Source organism: Dipteris shenzhenensis, chromosome 11, assembly GCF_047967505.1.
Source record: "Dipteris shenzhenensis isolate YYH24624 ecotype China chromosome 11, Dip_SZ_1.0, whole genome shotgun sequence".
Lineage (NCBI taxonomy): Eukaryota > Viridiplantae > Streptophyta > Polypodiopsida > Gleicheniales > Dipteridaceae > Dipteris > Dipteris shenzhenensis.
Genome location: NC_141606.1, coordinates 26,819,572 through 26,838,995, shown reverse-complemented (window position 1 = coordinate 26,838,995; position 19,424 = coordinate 26,819,572). Strand labels below are relative to the sequence as shown.

General features: G+C 41.8%; 1 pseudogene; it reads right to left on the bottom strand.

Annotated features, from left to right (window-relative positions):
- Positions 1–14,899: 14,899 nt before the first annotated feature.
- Positions 14,900–17,654, bottom strand: LOC147896840 (pentatricopeptide repeat-containing protein At3g26782, mitochondrial pseudogene; annotated as a pseudogene).
- Between the last annotated feature and the right edge of the window lie 1,770 nt (positions 17,655–19,424).

Here is a 19,424-nt window from a genome sequence, read left to right as displayed (position 1 = left end):
TGTTCTCGTAGCTCCGTTGGAAAACCTCTGCGCCTCTGGAGGAGAGAGGACGCAGTCATGAAACCAACACTTTAGACCATGTGAGCGATTGAAGGTAGGCATTGCATAAACAATGAGGGGAAAATGGAAAAGCGATATCCATGAGATCGTATCTGTAGTGACCCAAAGTTTGAGATTGACGCTATTCCCATCAACGACCACATTTGAGCTAAAATTATCAAACACGGTAAGCTCAGCCAAGAGTAAAGCACAATGAAAGCCGAAATGATTGCTATTCTGGACAACCAAAGGTAATGCACACCGCACAGCAAGTAGTTCAAGGAAATGCACTAGCAAAGGTAATGCACAGTGTGCTGGCCAACTTCTCATCCTTTCCAGATAATGTCCAGCAAGCCCTGCATCTGAGATAGTGAGAGAGGGAGGGGAGGAAAGATAGACACGGGGGGAGATAGGGGAGCGTAAAAAGAGTGAGAGATAGGGAGATAGCTAATAGATAGAGAGAAGAAGAGATAATTGTGTTAGAGAGAGAGGGGGGGATATAGGGAAAGTGCAAGAGTGATAGGGGGATAGGGAGAGCGTACGAGAGGGTAATAGATAGAGGAAGAGAGGGAGAGCATGGAGCGAAGAGAGAGATAGAGTGAAGAGAGAGGAAGGAAGAGAGAGAGAGAGAGAGAGAGAGAGAGAGAGAGAGAGAGAGAGAGAGCAAAAAAAGGGCTAGTAATCACAGTTAGGGCTAAGGTTAGTCATGGTTAGGGTTTTGCCACGGCTAGGTTTAGTTGTTTCTTATTTTCTTTTTCCTCTTTGAGTATCTGTGAATACACTACTCCTACTTTTGTTAACTCCTTTTTCAGACACCACCATTTACAAACTCCTTGAGCTCGTTGCTCCACTCTTTCATTATCGCTATGAAACATATTCGGTTTGTGTTTGGCAACAAGGACTTGTTTGTAAAGGTTGGAGAAGAAACACATACCAAAGTGTCTGAGAGTGTAATATGCTCAGCATTTTCTTTGAAAGTGGGTAGTGTAAAGGTCGCTCACAACATTACTCAGCTAAGCTGCAGTTATATTCTTTTGATACCATGCAAGGAGATAACATTTCACGATTCAAAGTGCTTTGTTATAGAGCATTCTTTGTCCTTGCAAGTACAAGTGGAAGGTGTAAAGGATGTGGGTCTGGTCTAGTAAACAAAAGATTTATGAATTGGATGATTCCGATCATGAGGTGAAGGCCGATTTCAAGAAGTTTAGGTGCCCAGATGTCATACATTTGGAAAAAAACTAGGATGGCATGTTGGATGCTCCAGTTCTACATTTGGAGACTTTGATTAATGAATTGCCATTATAGAACAAGTTACGAAAGTTAGTGTAGAGGATAGGAAAGATAGAGCCCGTACTAGAACTTTCGCCTCTCTATGATGGTGATTGTATTTTTGAGTTGCCTCCGGTAGATGCAAATACTAGATCTATGACTGGAATGGAGCAGAGAAAAGATGGTCATCCATGGGTCCAATATAAGACAACTAGTATATTTCAATGGAGATGTGAGATTATCAAATTGTGGAGGCCCATTTGTTTGTGACAATGTAGAATGTAGTTTTTTGAAGTTGAGGCAGAGACAGAATACAATACATTGGAAAGGAAGATTGAATATTCCTTGCCATGAGCATCGGGTGAAAAGGGAACATGGGAGATTTCATTGCTTTCATTGCAACCAAAGGCCACTACGTCGAATGTGTGCCTAGGATATATTATGTTAGTCCATCTGATGTAAGGTACACAAGGTATATTGTTCATCTGGGTAGCCATAGTCATGAAGTTCAAAAGGGAGAATACATTGAGCATGTCAAGGTCGTGAGAAACTTGGTGGAGGATTATGTTAAAAAGATCCCTAGAGAGCAGGACAAAAAAGGTTTGAGAAAGAGGTGGCTGGGGATATAATACTGAATAGCATAATATTTGCGGGTGACAATGCTGCAAAGAATGGGACCGGAGCCCTTGACGAATCAAAAGAGGTATGTGGTTCGTTGATCTCCTTACAACATTTCATTATCAATGTCACATGGGAAAAAATTGATAGCAGTTTTCTTTGTGTAGACCTCAAAGATGGATAGAGACATTCAAAGTGGCTGCAAATCCAGCAGATGATTCAATTTATTGTATCTTGAAACTAAATACAAAGTGTCAATATGAATACTTTCATGCTTCCCTATTTCCTGGACAACTAATGGATACTACCAATGAGAGATCTTGCATTTTTTAAATGTCTATTACCCGGCATCAAGTGTTGATTTGGTGAGGAGGATGCAAAAAGAAGGACATTTGCAACATTTGTGGGTGTTCCTTGATCATGTGCGAAGTGTGTGTGGTTTGTCTACAATGGAAGCACCTGTGTATGACCCCAGGTATGCAAATTGAGTGCCCTTCATTTCATTTGAATATTAACTATTTTGATGATGTTAAATTACTTTTTGTTTTTATAGTATACAAAGTCTACAGACAATAGCCATTTGTGAGTCTATAGACAATAGTCATTTGTGAAATGAAAGTGGAAGATGCAATAGCACAGATAAAATTCTGGGAGACATTAAATATTGTGATGAGAAACCATGGTGTGATGGAAGTTCAGTTCTGTGGCTTCATGGCGGATGAGACCATGGAAAACTGGAATGTGATTCGGCAAGTTTATGGAAAAGATCTGTTGTGTAACCTCAATCCTCGAGGGCTTCTGCGCATAGTGTTCCACCCGACCACGGATTCCTTTTTCGTGGAGCCTCCTCCACCTTCTTTCTTTTTTTTGGCTCCCTCTAGAATCCTCCCTCCTAGCCCAATACCTCCCAAGTGGCCATCCCTCATGGTGCCATGTGTCCAAGTGGACCTTACCATTAAACCCCTCTTTAGGTTCAACTAATGCACCCTTCCATTAATTACCTAGGCCTAGGATTTCCCCCTAGACCCTATTAGCCACATAGGTAAGTATTGTCAAGCCCTCATGGTTTCCGGGCCGTTACACCGATGTCACAGTATTACAGTTGACGTAACATTCCCTCCCCCTTAAGAATTGTTTACGTCCTCGAAAACAAAATTGGGAAACCTCCTTTGGAGACTGCTTACCTTTTCCCATGTTGAACTCTCTTCAGATCTATCTTTCCACTTAACCAGATATTCTTTCCATATAGTATGTCGCGTTCTTTTTTCTTGTGTATCTAAAATTCTTTATGGTTCATGTGGTAAAGATGCGGGTTCAATAAGTTCAACTAGGACTTCATTCCCAATGAGATTATCATCATCTCCTAATTTTCTTTTTAGCCTACTAACATGAAAAACTGGATGTACTCTACATCCCTCAGGTAAGGCTAATTTGTAAGCAAGTTCTCCAATCCTCTTAAGTATTGTGAATGGTCCACAATACCTGGGAGATAACTTCGGACATTTACCTGTTTTTAGAGATTCTGAAGATTCAGGTACCTTAAGGTAGACTTTCTCATTTACTTCAAACTCCAACTTTCTACGGTGGGGGTTTGCATAAATTTGTGCTCTATCTTGAGCTCTTCTTATGCTATCTTTAGCTAACTTAAGCATTTGATTCATATCCTCAAGAAAGTCTTTGGCCGCTTGAACCTTCTCTTTTTCAAGTCCCACTGCCATTGGGGCTCTAGGTTGAAATCCATACATCATCATGAATGGACTAAAACCTGTAGCTGAATGTTTGGCACTGTTATATGCAAATTCTAATATGGGCAAATACTGTTCCCAATTAGTTTGCCATTTATTTACATATGCTCGAAGCATATCCTCAATGATTTGATTGACCCTTTCAGTTTGACCATCACTCTGTGGATGATCCGTGGTGCTCATATTCAATGAAGTTTCCAACCTCTTAAACACAGCCCTCCAAAAATGGCTGTTAAATTTGCTATCCCGGTCACTAACAATACCGACGGGTAGCCCATACAGTCTATAGATATGCTCCACAAATAGCCTAGCTAATTCTGGAGTTTTAACATCTTCACTGACAGGAATAAAATGAGTCATCTTGGTCAACCGATCCATAATTACCCACACAGAGTTGTGCCCCCTTTGTGTCCAAGGTAGTCCCACAATGAAATCCATGGAGATGCTTTCCCATTTGCCAGATGGAATCTCCAATGGGTGTAGGAGACCTCCTACCTTAAGGCGTTTAGCCTTATTGACTTGGCATGTTTGGCACTTCAATACATAATCTTGGACGTCCTTACCTATTCTAGGCCAAAAGAATTGTCTTTTCAGAAGTACATATGTCTTCTAAATTCCCGGGTGTCCAGTACTCGGACTATCATGACATTCAAAAAGGATTTGGCGCCTAATGTCATTATCATCCGGGACACATACTCTGCCTTTGTAGAGTAGGTAGCCATCTTCAATAGTATATTTTCCCCACTTGAGTCCTTTATAACCAACCTGTGGTGTGTTGCCATTTCCATGTGACTCCTCAGTGAAAGCTTCTCGATTAGTTGGATCCCTGTTTTTAATTGCTTTCCATATTTCAGAGAAGTGAGGATCAAATTCACATTTCCCTTTTAAGGACTCTAGGAAATCATTTTGAAATTGAGTAAAACTCAATTCATTAACAATTGGCATTCGGCTAAGAGAGTCTGCTACCACATTAAACTTCCCTTTCCTATATGTCAATTGTATATCAAACTCTTGCAATAACTCAGTCCATCTGGCTTTTCTACCTTTAAGCTCTGGCTGATTACAAATCCATTTAATGCTTTCTTGATCAAAGATTATCTCAAATTTTGTACCATATAAATAGTGTCTCCACTTCTTTAAAGCATAGACTATAGCATATAGTTCCTTCTCATATGCCGAGTAATTCCGTTGGGCACGATCTAGCTTTTTGCTTTCAAAAGCCACTGGTCAACCTTTTTGTATAAGTACTGCCCCAATAGCAAAATCACTGGCATCTGTCTCAACCACGAATGGTTCATTGGGATCCACTACTTTTAAGACAGGAGCTGCCACTATAGCTACCTTTAATTTTTCAAAACTTCTCTTTTGAGGTTCATCCCATATGAAGGTGCTTCCCTTCCCCTTAAGCTGGTCCGTCATCGGAACAGCAATCTTAGCATAGTCTTGGATGAATCTCCTATAGAATCCGGATAAACCTAAGAATATCTATAATTCTTCTAGATTTGTAGGATATGGCCATTCTAATATGGCCCTTACTTTGTCAGGGTCCATACGAACCCCTTCTTGGGATATTATGTCCCAAGTATTTCACTTCTTTTGCAAAGAATTCACATTTGGATTCTTTTGCAAAGAGTGAATTATCTCTAAGCAGTCGGAACACTTTTTGCAAATGTTCCAAATGTTTTTTTCTGCTTTTACTATAAATAAGGATATCGTCTAGAAATACTACAGCAAATTTTCCTAGATATGGCCTTAAGACACTATTCATAAGTGTCATGAAAGTTGCTGGAGCATTTGTTAATCCAAATGGCATTACTTTAAATTGATAATGCCCATACCTAGTACGAAATGATGTCTTAGGGACATCCTCTTCCCTAATTCGTACTTGATGATATCCTGATCTAGAATCAATTTTAGTAAAGTATTTTTCCCCTTGCAATTGATCAAAGAGCTCATCAATGCGAGGCATAGGATACTTATTTTTTATGGTGATTTTATTTAGTGCTCGGTAATCTATGCATAAACGCATAGTACCATCCTTTTTCTTTACCAGTAAAACTGGTGCAGACCAAGGTGAACTACTTGTTTGGATTTGGCCCTTCCTAAGATATTCTGTTAACTGTCTTTCGACCTCACATTCCTCCATTTGACTAAGCCTATATGGGGGTTTACAAACAGGGGTAGATCCAGGAATTAAATCTATTTTATGGTCTACTTCTCTCTCAGGAGGTAAACCATCAGGTAAGTCAAGTGGAAAAACATCTTTAAATTCAAACATTAAATCATTGAAACAAGATTTATACTTTTTAACATTATCAAAAACAACATTACTTCTTTCCGATGCAAAAGACATAAAATCACCAATAAAAGTAAGTTCACAAAGATATACCTCGCATTGTTCTTGGTGTAGTAGTCATTCCAATTCCATCGAACAAATAAGAGGAGAGTTAGGCACATCATGTTCTCCTTGAATCTGAAAGACTCTACCCTCTTTTTGAAACATTATGGAGTTATTAAGATAACTCCTCTGTAAGCTATGCCGAAGATTATACAGCCATTCTCGACCAAGCACTACATCTGTTCGGTCGAGATGCATGATTTGGAAATCCAAGGCATCCTGATAGCCTTGAATATCCATCTCTACACCATATATCATGGTGTCCCAAACTTTTTTATCACTGCCCTTCGCCAAAGAGACCACATATTTATGGGCACTGGGACTCTCAGGCAATTTTAATTTCTTAACTAACGAGTACTTTAAGAAATTATGTGTTGCATTATCATCGACCATCACTCTTACTCTTTGCCCGTTAATTTTTCCATGCATCCTCATTAAATCATGAGGACCAAAGGTGGGCTATCACATTGCCGATGATAGACAGCACATGTGGGTGCTATCCTCATGATAGACCTCTACCTTAGTGTACTTTTTAGTACCATCAAGCGGTAACACTTGGACCACATGCACTTGTTTTGGTGGGGGTCTATTTGGGGCTTTAGCTCCCACTGGTTTTTTTTTAGGACAGTTCCAAGCAGCATGGTCTTTGCCTAGACATTTGAAGCAAAGATTTTCTTGCTTGGCCCTTTCATAATCCTCTTTTTTCAAGAGAGGATAATTTTGTGTTTGAGGTTTCTTAGGAGGTGCCTGAGGAACCTCCTTCTTAAAGTGTCCCTTCCTTTTCAAATTGGAAAATTTATTGAACTTTGGAAAAAAACCTGTTTGCTCCGAAGTTCCAATTTTGAATTTCCCCGTCGTATCATCATATATTTGGGCATACTTAATGGCTTCCTCAAAGGTTTTTGGAGAATTTCTTTTCACCTCAACCTTATAAGTGTCTTTGAGACCTCTCACAAAACCCCTTATCTTTTGAAATTCATCAATTCCCTTCAACTTAAGGACTGCCTCCTTATAATTTGCTATGTACTGGACTAGAGTGTTTTTACCCATAGTGCAATTGTCCCAAGCCTCCCATGCTCTTTCTAATTCATTTTTTGGTAAAAAGTCTTTTAGGAAGGCCTATTCAAACTCAGTCCAATATCTAGGAATTTTATCACTCTCCCTGAGGCTCATCCACCATTTATAGGCTTTATTTCCAAGGGAAAGACTTGCTTCCATGACTTGATTTTCAGGAGGTGTATTCGTGAGTCGATGATAGTCTTACCATTTTTGCAAGAACGTATTAATCGCATCTTTATTATGCTCCTTTTCTTCCCCATTGAAAATTGGCGGTTTTAAGTCCTTAAGGATGTTCGAGGTTTCTCTAAGTCGAGAGGTAGACCTCTCCACTTGATTAGGAGGAATTGGTGATTTTTCAGTAATAGATACCGATTGAGAATCGGCTATCTTAGTTATAGCTTCAACTAGGGTTTTTAATGTTTCACTGATAACCCCTAACTGTGTTTCTATATTTTGCGTTTGAGTTTCAAGTTTAGTGAATTCCGCATACGGAATTCCATAATCACCATAATCAATATCCTCCATTTCTACATTATCCTCTTGAGTTTCAGTTTGTACCCCCTCATGTATTTCCTCTCTAACTATTGCTTTTCCCTCTCTAGCCCTTTCCTCGGCCTCCCTAATCATACCATTCCTTTCTCGAGTTGTCATTTTAAAAATGTATATTTTCTAGAAAATGTAAAGCAAAGCGCTTTATATCAGATAGAAAAATATGATGCCCACTTCCCTGGTATTTGTTCGAGGCATTGGATTCGTCTTGAAAGTCGTGTCACTTTATTCATAATCCTTCGATCTCGCTTCCTCCATTTCCCTCAATGTAGAACTTTGAACTTCTCGACACCTTCTTCTTCTTTCAATTTGGCGAGGCTAAGGAGTTTTGGAAGAAGAAGAGGGTGAAAAGACTTTGAAAAGAGAGGGGGGCTTAAGACTTTAGAGAGGGGTATAAAAGAAGGAAAGTGAGATGACCTTTGCTAAGGTTTTGAAAACCTTAGACTACGTGGCTTTTTTTTTTTTTAAATAAAGTTTTTTAAACCTTAGGATGATGTGGCAACGGCCTCCTTTTTTTTCTCTGTCTCTGGTTGCGTAGGTCGAAAGGAATCACTTGTGTCCTTCTATTCGTCTTTCCCGCTCATCATCATGCCAGTTATATTAGCATGCGTTCCAAGGAAGCAAGTGCCTCCTCTAAGCTCATTATCTCCCAGCCATGCTCCTCTTGTGGATTTGCTATAGATCATCTATCCGTCAAAGCATTCTGCCTCACCAGCTCCTTCTGTATTACTACTCTTTCCCTCTATATTCTTCTGTCATGTCGAATTTCGAAACAGCTTATGAGCGACTGCAACTTCTGATTATTCCTCTGAGTAGTAGCAAAATCAACGCTCGCACGGCCCCGTAGACGAGTAGAGTAGTAGTAGAAAGACGATTCGAATCGCAGGGAAGGAGGAAAACAAGGGTTCGTTTGTGAGAATGCAGTCCCGACGGGCATGGCTTTGGCCAAATCTCTTTCAAGAAGTGCTCTTCAGATGGAAGATGCATTGGAAATCGCGAATGCAACGCATCGTTTGCAGAGGACTCTCCCAAGAGATGCCGTTCCAATCACAGAGATGGTGGAGATGACGAGGAAATCTCTATGTGTGTGACCCCAAACTCTTGTGCTATTGCGTGCATATCATGAAAGCGCACCCCTTCCTCTTTACAGCAAGCTGCAAGTGACTTCGGTGTGTTGAATTCAGGCTGATACTTCGCTGTGCTCTGATAACAATGTTGTGTAACCTCAATCCTCGAGGGCTTCTGCACATAGTGTTCCACCCGACCACGGATTCCTTTTTCGTGGAGCCTCCTCCACCTTCTTTCTTTTTTTTGGCTCCCTCTAGAATCCTCCCTCCTAGCCGAATACCTCCCAAGTGGCCATCCCTCATGGTGCCATGTGTTCAAGTGGACCTTACCATTTAACCCCTCTTTAGGTTCAACTAATGCACCCTTCCATTAATTACCTAGGCCTAGGATTTCCCCCTACACCCTATTAGCCACATAGGTAAGTATTGTCAAGCCCTCATGGTTTCCCCGTTACACCGATGTCACAGTATTACAGTTGACGTAACAAGATCAATGTACACCACTTGTGGGAAGGGAAAGAAGCTACTTGTTTCATTTTAAAGATAGTTTGATAAAGCATACCAGACAATGCATAGTGGTAGAACAAAGACATAGGCATATAGAACTATGCGAGTCATGGCGAAATGCAAAGCATGAAGAAGATGCAAAGGCAAAATACAATATTGCAAAAGCCTTCTCACGAACTGGTGCTGCATATCCCCAACAGCTACCTGCCTTCGATAGCTAGCTGTCATGGTGGCATGTCAGATATTCTCATTGGGGATCATATATGAATGCTGTAAGTATCAACTCTTCTACTACATATCTTGAATATTTGTAAGATTTTCTTGGTTTGAAAAGAGTTTCCATGCAAATGTTTCTTTGACTAGAGACGGGGTTTTTTTTTTTGTAGACCTTGGGAGAAGAGGAGCATGCAAACATGCCTACTATAAACATGTCTGAATCCAAACATGGGAGTTGGTTGGCTACTATGTCAAACCATGCTTAGATAGGACTACACAAAGCTTGTGTTGGTGATATGGTTGGTTCAATTCTACAAAGCGCCTGTTACGCATCTTACATAAAGGGTAGGCACATTGGGTTGGGGCTGAGCTTGTAAAAACTTATAAGACGGGTGGTGTCTGGAAAACCTAATGTGATTCGAGAACAAGTATTTGTGAATATTGTTCATACCAAAAACAAAGGCTTGGATGGGGATGAGATCAATATGGGGAGAACCTGTCAAAGACTGGCTTAAGGCTTCTATGAATGTGTCACATAGACCAAACATTGAGTACATAAACATGGAAAGGACTATTGAATGGAAGAATAGGCATCCTCAAAGATCTACATTGCCAAAAAATCATGTCCAGCTAGTTCAATCTGTGATTGAAAAACTAATTCACAAAACATTTTGGGCAATTAGGCGCATTCCGAATGGTAGTAAATTCATATGCATGGGTACAAGCAATGGCAAGAAAAAGTGTGGGAAGGTTGTCACCTTGGGTAAGGCAATGGAGAACATTGTGGCCCCAGGATTCTTTGGAAAGAGGGCTTATAGTGGGGGTGAGACAATGCAATTCATATGGAGCTAACATGAGTCAAGAGGAGGTGGATGCATTGAACAAAGGAGGGTACATGTTGTAGGTCCACAATGTGCAAGTCAGTATTGTGGTGATGGATAGTGCTCCCGACACAGGTGACCTTGCAATAAGGGGAATAAGAAGACAAAGAAGAACGATTTCTACTACGGCGAATGACAGGATCAAGAAGGCAATTGATTTAAAAGCAGTGGCTGTGCAAGACCAAGTCATTAACCAAAATAGAAAGGTTGTCTTTCATATTGAAAGCTATGCAACGTATCCTCCTGGTAGTACTTACACACACAATGTGACTATTAGTGATACTCCACAATGCATGTGTGCCAAGGATCCAAAGGAGTGGCGGTGCTCTATAGATCCTCTCTCATTGGGACCATCTCGATCGAGAGAAGAGATGCTGCACACTCTAGATTCATGTGGGTCTAGATCGAATGCACAGAGAGCCGTGATCTCTTCGTAACAGTATGCTACTTCCCATCTGAGACATGTCACTTTGCCAGGGATACACATAAGGAGGGTGAGACGTCTCCATATGTATCTCTCTACCTAGACATTCTGGAAATTTGCCTTCTGTAGATGGCAACGTCATCTCATGCAAGAAATCAAAAATGGTGTTTTATATCACAGAGCTAACAATTCTCATCAATTAGGGGTTGGAAAATGTCATATCTTGTTTTTAGATTGGCAATTTATCCATCATCAATATACAAGGCCATGGGACAACTACTCGTCACTTATGGATCAACATTCCAAAGGAGATTGTAATATGATTGTCTCTTTTATCTCCATCTTCTTTTCAATATAGGGCCTAGATGAAAAAAAAAAGTAAAGGTTTCATGGTGCAAGCATGCAAACGCTTAGTATATGGAACAATGGCCCATTTGGGATTCAACCATTATTATAGGAACTTTTGTAGCTTGTGTGGCATCTTTTCTTTGTCATCATCCACATATCCTTTGGCATATTCCATAAGAATCCCCTCATCAAGAAAATCAATAATGAATGATAACTTTTACATTTAAATGGATCTATACCCGAGCAGTGTGGTACTAAAGCAATGACTAACTTGGTTGTGAACTTTCCAACTAGTACAAAGTTTTTTACATCAAATATTAGCCCAATGGTGAACCTAGAGCCTCCTCCAAGTTGCGTGGGCCAATATTTACAACTCTAAATGTCATAAATTTGCCAAAACTTTAACATAACTTTCTCATACAAACTCGAAATTTAGCCCTCCAAGTACTCAAATCAATTGGCACAAGTCATCTAGACTCATCTATAAGGTTACTTTTTGTGAATTTGAGCTTCTAAAAAAAATGTATATGACGTTTCTATAGACTTAATCCCATTGAAGACTTGAAAATGGTAGCATGGGCTAGTATTTGTAACTTATATTGGGGAAAGTTTTGCTCAATGACATACACTTCCATAGTTGTGTTCCTAAAAGATTCTTCCAATGACCTACAATTCCATAGACATGCTCCCCTCTTATTTTTTACCCCCGAATGTAATATGCTATATGTACATGACTTTTGGAAACTAATAGAGTTTGTGTAATTATGTACCATCATTATTCATTTTGATTGTATTCATCATTTTGTGTTGTCATCTTTGCGACTGTGCAAAGGGTTTAGCTTAATACATTATGCATTCTTGCTTAATTCATATGATTTGTATCCCTCCATTATCACATTTGTGTCATGAAGTGGGTCGGCTTAGGTCTTTGTGGGTTCTCAATCACTATCTTTGTGTAGTTCATTAATTCATTTGCATGGATCCAAATTTCAATGCCACCAAAAGCAAACCATTGCTTTGGTGGTATCAAAAAGTTTGACAAATTGATTTCACAAGTAAACAAGATGCCACAAGTAAACAAGAATGCCAAAGGGTATACAAATTAGATTATAGGCTTTAATGATTGGCAATTAAATGCTTTGTATAAGTGTCATTGAAATAATTTCAAATATCTTGTTAGTTTTAATTCTTTAGTCAAATACTTCTTTGAGTTATTAGAATCCTTGATAATATATCTTTTCGAGTTCCACTCCATAAATGCTACAACTAAGAGCAAAATTTAGTGATATACTTGGACTTTATACTGGGAGCATACAAGGCATCCTACTACTACAGAATGTCTTTATCCACTTAGAATTAGTATTCTACCAACAACCTACAATTTGTGTAGACCATTTCCTCCCATGTTGTTTAGATGTTGTCATGGAAAAGAATCTAGAAAAATATTCCCACCGATGGTAGCCGTTGAACATGAAGAATGTTGTTTGTTGAATCTCATTGTTGTGCTCCTTCCTTTGGGTCTCCCTATCATTAGGGTCTAAATCTGCTTCCGTCCAATTGCATGGGTATGTAGGGAACTCGAGCATACTATTTGATGTTGGCAAAGTGCTTCAAGCATGCCTTGCCTTACCCTTGCTTGATCTAGTTGCTGGCACAAACTCATTAGAGCACCAACAAAAAAACAAAATTCATTAGAGCACCTTTCATCAAAGTCCCAACATGCAAAGGGTCTTATGCATAGCAGTCTTAAAGTACAACTGGTCCTCCAGATCAAGAATGATGAAAAGATTGCATTCAAAATGATATCCTAGCCAATCATGGTTGTGTAGAGTTGTTAGGAGTTTATAGAACCTTGTGTTAAGAAGTTTATGACAATAAGGAGGGACCAAGCAGCTATAACTCTCTTGGGAAACAAAGTATGATCAATAACATTCATACATAGTGGAGAAGCCCCAATCCGTCTTGGGCCAACTCCCCTTTCCTCCTTCAACAAGTCCTCATTGGTAGCACTAATCATAGTTCCCAGGAATTGTATATATGGGATGCCAAACATCATACCTTGTATCTCAATTGCACACTATCGAAGAGTGTAGTGCTAGCACCTACAATATGTTTTCAAAGGACATTGTCTTCCCCTATCCTACTACCTAGACAGGTGGTTTGCTTGCACGGGACCCGACCAAGAGGAGTAACAGCTGTGGGTTGAAATACTAATGGACAAGAATGTCTCCAACTTGTTCCAGAGGGCTTCTCCATGCGAGCTGATGGAGCATCTAGCATGTGGTTTGGCCCACGGCGGTGAGTCGGTGAGGGGGTGGTGTAGTATTTAGGTCACATCCGCACCTATGAACCCCGAAATGAGGAGGGAATGGGGGAGGTGTAGCCAGAGAGTTTTAGAGAAGCCACGTGAACTGCCATGGGAGCAAATTTGAAGCTAGATGTACGGCTGCCACATGGGCAGCATGCTAGCTGCCATGTGGACAGCAAGGACAACATAGAAAACTGGCAGATGACTGCAACTCATGCAGTAGCACTTTTGGAGCAGTAAAAAGACAGCAAGCCGGAGCTGTCACGTTCATGTCAAAGGGCAGCAAGAGTGCTGCAGATCTGAGCAGCATCCAGGGCCAGTTTGAGAGTGTTCTGCAGGTCAGGGCAGGCTGGATATAGTCTGAAGACAGAGAAGCACATCTGCACAGCATCCAAGAGCAGATTGGAGCTGATCTGGTGGTTGGGGCAGAGAGGAAACAATGTGCCTGGAGCAGGACTGCCACGCAGCAGTCAGGTGCCTGCCATTGTGTCTGCAGGTACAATTTGGGCCACTCTGCAGACTGGTTGGTTGGTTTCCCAGGGCTCCAGCCCTCTATAAAAAGCCACCAGCCTTGTGGTCATTGCATCCTATCTATCCATTCTTTGTGCCTGACACTAGGCTGGCCTGGAGAGAAGCAAGGACGCCAACATACACAGGTGGTGGGCCAGAGATTGCGCCTCAGTCTGGAGCACCCAGTCCAGCCTACAGATCATCTGAAGGGTGAAGAGTAGTACACTCCAGTAGCAAACACTCCCTTACGTTGGCTGTCCATTGGAGCAGCAGGAAGGTGTGTTTGCGGGGCATCACTACGCAGCCAACTGAAGCTCTAAGAGAGCGCACAAGCTGAAGAATTTTTAGGTGCCACGAGGAGGTAGGAAAACAGTTCTGGGAGTCACAGGGGTCCACGTCTAGGCAGCACCCTGCTGACAGATGGTGGCACACTGTGTCCACATGTATATGGTTTCGTCCATCTTTGAGACAAATATATATGACTGTTTCTACTCTCTCTCTTCAGCACAGTTCATTTACATCTCTCTCTCCTCTACACTAAAGAAGTTGGATTTGAAATTACCTTCACCCCTGTTTTTTAACACTCAACAGTACACCTATATCTCACATTCATACTGTAAAGGATGGCTACCCTACTGTAATTGCTGAAGTTCTACGGTTGGGTGTTTTCTTCTTTAAATATAGGAGACAAGTGATTCTCTTCTACTGCTTCAATTGCTGATAGAAGCATATACAAGATAAGGATGGCTACCCTACTGTAATTGCTGAGGGTCTATGTTTGGGTGTTTTGTTCTTTAAATTTAGGAGACAAGTGATTCTCTTTTACTGCTTCAATTGCTGATAGAAGCATCCTTTTCTACCTACAAGAGAAACAGACACAAATAAAGCAAAATACAAGACTTTCTTGAACACAGCTACCAGTATGGACTGCATGCAGGGTTAAAATTAAAAACTCAAAGATAACTATGTACAGATTCTTATCAGTGTGTGTCAGTTTACAAGTTATCATGAATAATCACGACATGAACATAGACCATGGTTGAAGTGATGAATTCGATTAGCATCCCTTACAATAATTTCTCGCCCGACAATTTTGGAGATGAGCTTCATGACAATATGACAATCCGGACACATCCGAAGATTTTTGGCCACCCGAATAGGGGTTCCAGGAGAAGTGCTGATGAGTCCAAAAGCAACTGCCAGCCTCTCACTGTGATGGCCCAGTAAGTAATCTTTAAGCTCTTCCTCCACATCATGCATTACCAATTTCATATTTGGCACATAGCCTATCTCTTTTACCTGGTTATCCAAATTCTCCAATTGCTCATATATGGCCTCCTTTTCTGGGTGAAATCCATCACTAGCCAGAAATTGATGTACCCTGTTATCTACCTCAACCAAGCTGCATCCAGGTTTCTTTTTTAAGCCCCTTTTCACCATGTCGTTAATGACATTTTGTGCATCTTCCCCCCTCCCATCTGCAGCATAGATATTTGAAAGTAAAATGTATGGTGCTGCATTCTGTGGTTCCAAAATCATGACATGTTTTGCAGCACGTAAACCTCGCTCCACATCACCATGGATTCTGCAGGCACCCAATAAGGCAGACCACATACAAGCATTCAATGGATATGGACTCTTCTTAATCATTTCCTCTGCTGCCTCCAAATGCCCTGCCCGTCCAAGTATGTCAATCATGCACCCATAGTGCACCACAGCAGGAGTGATGCCATATTCCTCACTCATAGAATCAAATAAGACAGCAGCTTCATCCGTTAAGCCTTCATGGCTACATGAAGAAAGAAGTCCAGCAAATGTGACCTCATCTGGCATCACACCTTCATGCTTCATTTGTTCAAAGAGCTTAAGAGCCTCCTTGCTATGCCCTTCTTGGGCGTAAGCAGTAATAATAGTAGTCCAGGCAATCTGATCACGTTCATGCATTCCATCAAACACTGACCACGCTGCTTCAAGGGCACCACATTTACCATACATTTTGACAAGTGCTGTGCCTACCATCCCATCTGGTTCAATACCACTGTTAACGATGTGGGCATGGACCAATCGACCCTGACCTAAGGCTGACAGACCAGCACAAGCACTGAGAACAGAGATAAAAGTGGCCTCATCTAGCTTCACACCCTCCCGCCGCATTTGATGATAGAATTCAAGGACCTCCTTCTCATGGCCTTGCTTGACATATGCTGTCATCATGGTTGTCCAAGAGACCACATCACGTTTAAGCATTTTGTCGAAAACATAACGCGCAGCAATCAAATGTCTGGATTTGCCATACATATGAAGAAGGACATTCCCCACAGTGACATCTGACTCATATCCATCCCTGGCTAGAGAAGCATGGATTGCTTGGCCGTCTGTCACAGACTCTAACATGGCACATGCACTAAGTGCAGCAATGAAGGTGACCTTGTTTGGCTTTACCCCCCTTTGACGCATCTCTTGAAAGAGCTCAAGAGCTTCCTTTGCATGCCCTTGTTGGGAGTAAACTGATATCATAGTGGTCCAAGAAACCACATCGTGTTGGCTTATTTGGTCGAACACACAACGTGCTTCCTTCAGAGCACCACACTTGGCATACATATTGACAAGGGCGGTGCCCACAACGTTATCAGAATGAAGTTCGCTCTCAGCAATGCTAGAGTGGATCGCTCTGCCCTGGGCTAAGTCTGCCAAGCTGGCGCACGCGCTGAGAACGCTAGCGATGGTGACCTTGTTTGGCTTCACACGTTCTCGCTGCATTTGTCGAAATAGTCTAAGGGCATCCTTGCTAAAACCCTGCTGGACATAACCTGCGATCATGGCTGTCCAGGAGACGACGTCGTTATGACTCAGTGTGTCAAACACAGCACGACCATCTTCTATAGCGCCACAATTCCCATACATCTTGAGGAGGGCAGTACCGACCATCAAATCGTGGTCAAATCCACACTCAACGATGCATGCATGGACAAGGTGACCCTCTGCAAGGGTTTCAGGACTAGCACATGCACTAAGAGCACCAATGAAGGTGATCCTGTTTGGTTTCACTCCTCCCTGATACATATATTCAAGCAATTGAATGGCCTCATTGGGAAGTCCTTGCTGAGCATAAGCTGTAAGCATGGCTGTCCAAGAAACGATATTGGGTTCCTCAATCCTGTCAAACACAAAACGCGCGTCTTGCAAGGCCCCATACTTGCCGTAGACGCTGACAAGCAAGCTCCCTAGGAAGGTATCTTGCTCGAGACCAATTCTGATCACGTGATCATGAACCAGTTTGCAGTCGGACATAGAACCTTCTCCCTTCAAAAGAGACGCAATGCCCGGTCGGTCCAGGCGACCTAATGCAACCATCAATCGTCGATGGGCAGGCTCCAATGCAACTCTCTGCATTGAAGGAACCCAAGTGTGCCTTGCCGAGTTGCTTCCCTCGTTCGACTGGATTCTGCCATTAGGAAGTGCAGATGCATATGGGTTGCGAAAGGATGAAGCGCTCCTGTAGGGAGGAGCGAGAGAGGATGTAAGCACAAGCTCAGGCGAAGGGGAGGAGATGAAGCAGGGTGGATCCAGCATAGCCATGGTGATGAAGCCCCCATTCACCACAGTCGAAAGAAGACAAGAGGCACGGGTGCCGAGCGCACTGCCCTTAGGAGTCCCTTAGGAGGAGTAAGGTGCATGGAGGGAGGAAGAGCAAGGTAAACTGCTATACTGTATGTTGGTAAACTCTGGGTTTATTGAGTTGAAAATGTCATTGCTTTGTATTTCACAGATAAGAGCTCTCCTAATCAACGAATTGGGATAGTTGCGTGCAACGAAGCCAGGAAGATTCGGTAAAAGAGGTGGACTCTGACAAGCTATTTGGAAATGAATGTCCTCTAAGTAAATGCGTGGAAATTGCTTTCGATAGTTGAGCTGAGGATTGATCAATGCTCTTTCTTGTTTTTAGCTAGAGCATCCAGCCTATGTTGTTCCTACTCATAGTCTTCCACAAGCTTGACATCCTTATCTCTAAGTCTGATGCGCCCATTGCTTTGCAAATTTGACGGGAATAGTATGAACTCGTTTGAGACTTTGACCTGGCAGTTGCTTCGAGCTGGCTCACTTCAAATACCCTCTCTCTCCATTGGAGCTTTGCTCTCCTGAGCCCCTTAATGCGTTTATTTTTTATTTCTTTGGCTTGCTAAGTACGAAATACAAGGTGAAGGGAGCTGCCAGCATGTCGCACAGTGTCATTCAAAACGTGTTGAAGACTTTGGGAAAAAACATCAAGCAGCGAGTTAAGCATCAAGAATATCACCTCGCTAAGTATCAAGAATCTCACCGTAATAAAACAGAATAAGCATCCCAACGGGCGAACAAGTAGAAGTGGACTGCTATCAAGCTATAGATGGGAAGAAAAGGACAAGAGAGAACTGAAAACAAAAGTACCAACATCAGAGTTCTTAAAAAAATCTTTCGAATGGTAACGATGACCATGCGTGGGGGCAGCAACACCATAGAGAAGGTCGTTCCGCGGGTAAATTCAAGGCTGAGGGGTCAGTAGGGAACCCAAGGGAAATAGAGAAGGGAACAGAGCTCGTTGAGGTATTCGCTCCAAATTAAAAACGAAGTTGGGAGTAACGTTGTTTCCAGGAACTGTGAGGTGAAGAGCTAAGTGTCATGAACCACAACATTAGAGATCAGATATGCAGCATTCGAGCAAGTGAACGGGTGGAGGTGAAATAGAAATCACTTGACAAGCAAGTCCAAAACAAGTCTTCTTCAACCCTTGTTTCTCCTTGATTTTGCACGAACAGGAATCACAAATGAATACCAATCTCAAAAGACGAAAAACACCATGAAGAACATATACACCATGAGAAACTGTTTTCGAAAGAAGTAACTTCAGAAATCAAACGCATGAACAGAAGAAGAAAAGAACAATCAAGAAGATACTTTCTTTTAACAAATGGGCAAAGGGATGGCCATTCCCGCTTTAGACGGGCATCCTTCTGGTTGCTATAGCCTGCCCCTAGCGAGGCAGTGCTAAAAAGAGAAACGTGGGAAATTTTGAATTGCCCCTCTCTGTGAGGGTTTAAACTTTTACGTTGTTTACACATCCCCAAAGGGTGTGCCCAAATTAGAGAGACTGGTATCAGAGCCCGGGTGATCTAGCTGAGCGTGCGTGAATGCTTGGAAGCTTAGCAGCTTTGTGGGAGGAAGGAGAAGCTCTGTGGGAAGCTTTGTGGGTGACTTTACTTGCATCCGAGTGTGCAGAGATCTTGGAGGAACCTTTGGAAAAGTCACTTTGGTTTTGCGAAGTGGTTTTGAGAGCCTGTTAAGTGTTTTCAAAGAAAAAGTCATTTTTTAAGCTTTTCCCTGTTCCGTTCGATGACAGAGACTCCGTATTGACTTGTAGAGGCAACTATTGCCTTCTTTTGGTGTCCATTTCACTTCAGGAGCTTGGAAACACCTTCATTCTTGAATTTGGGATCATTTCATTG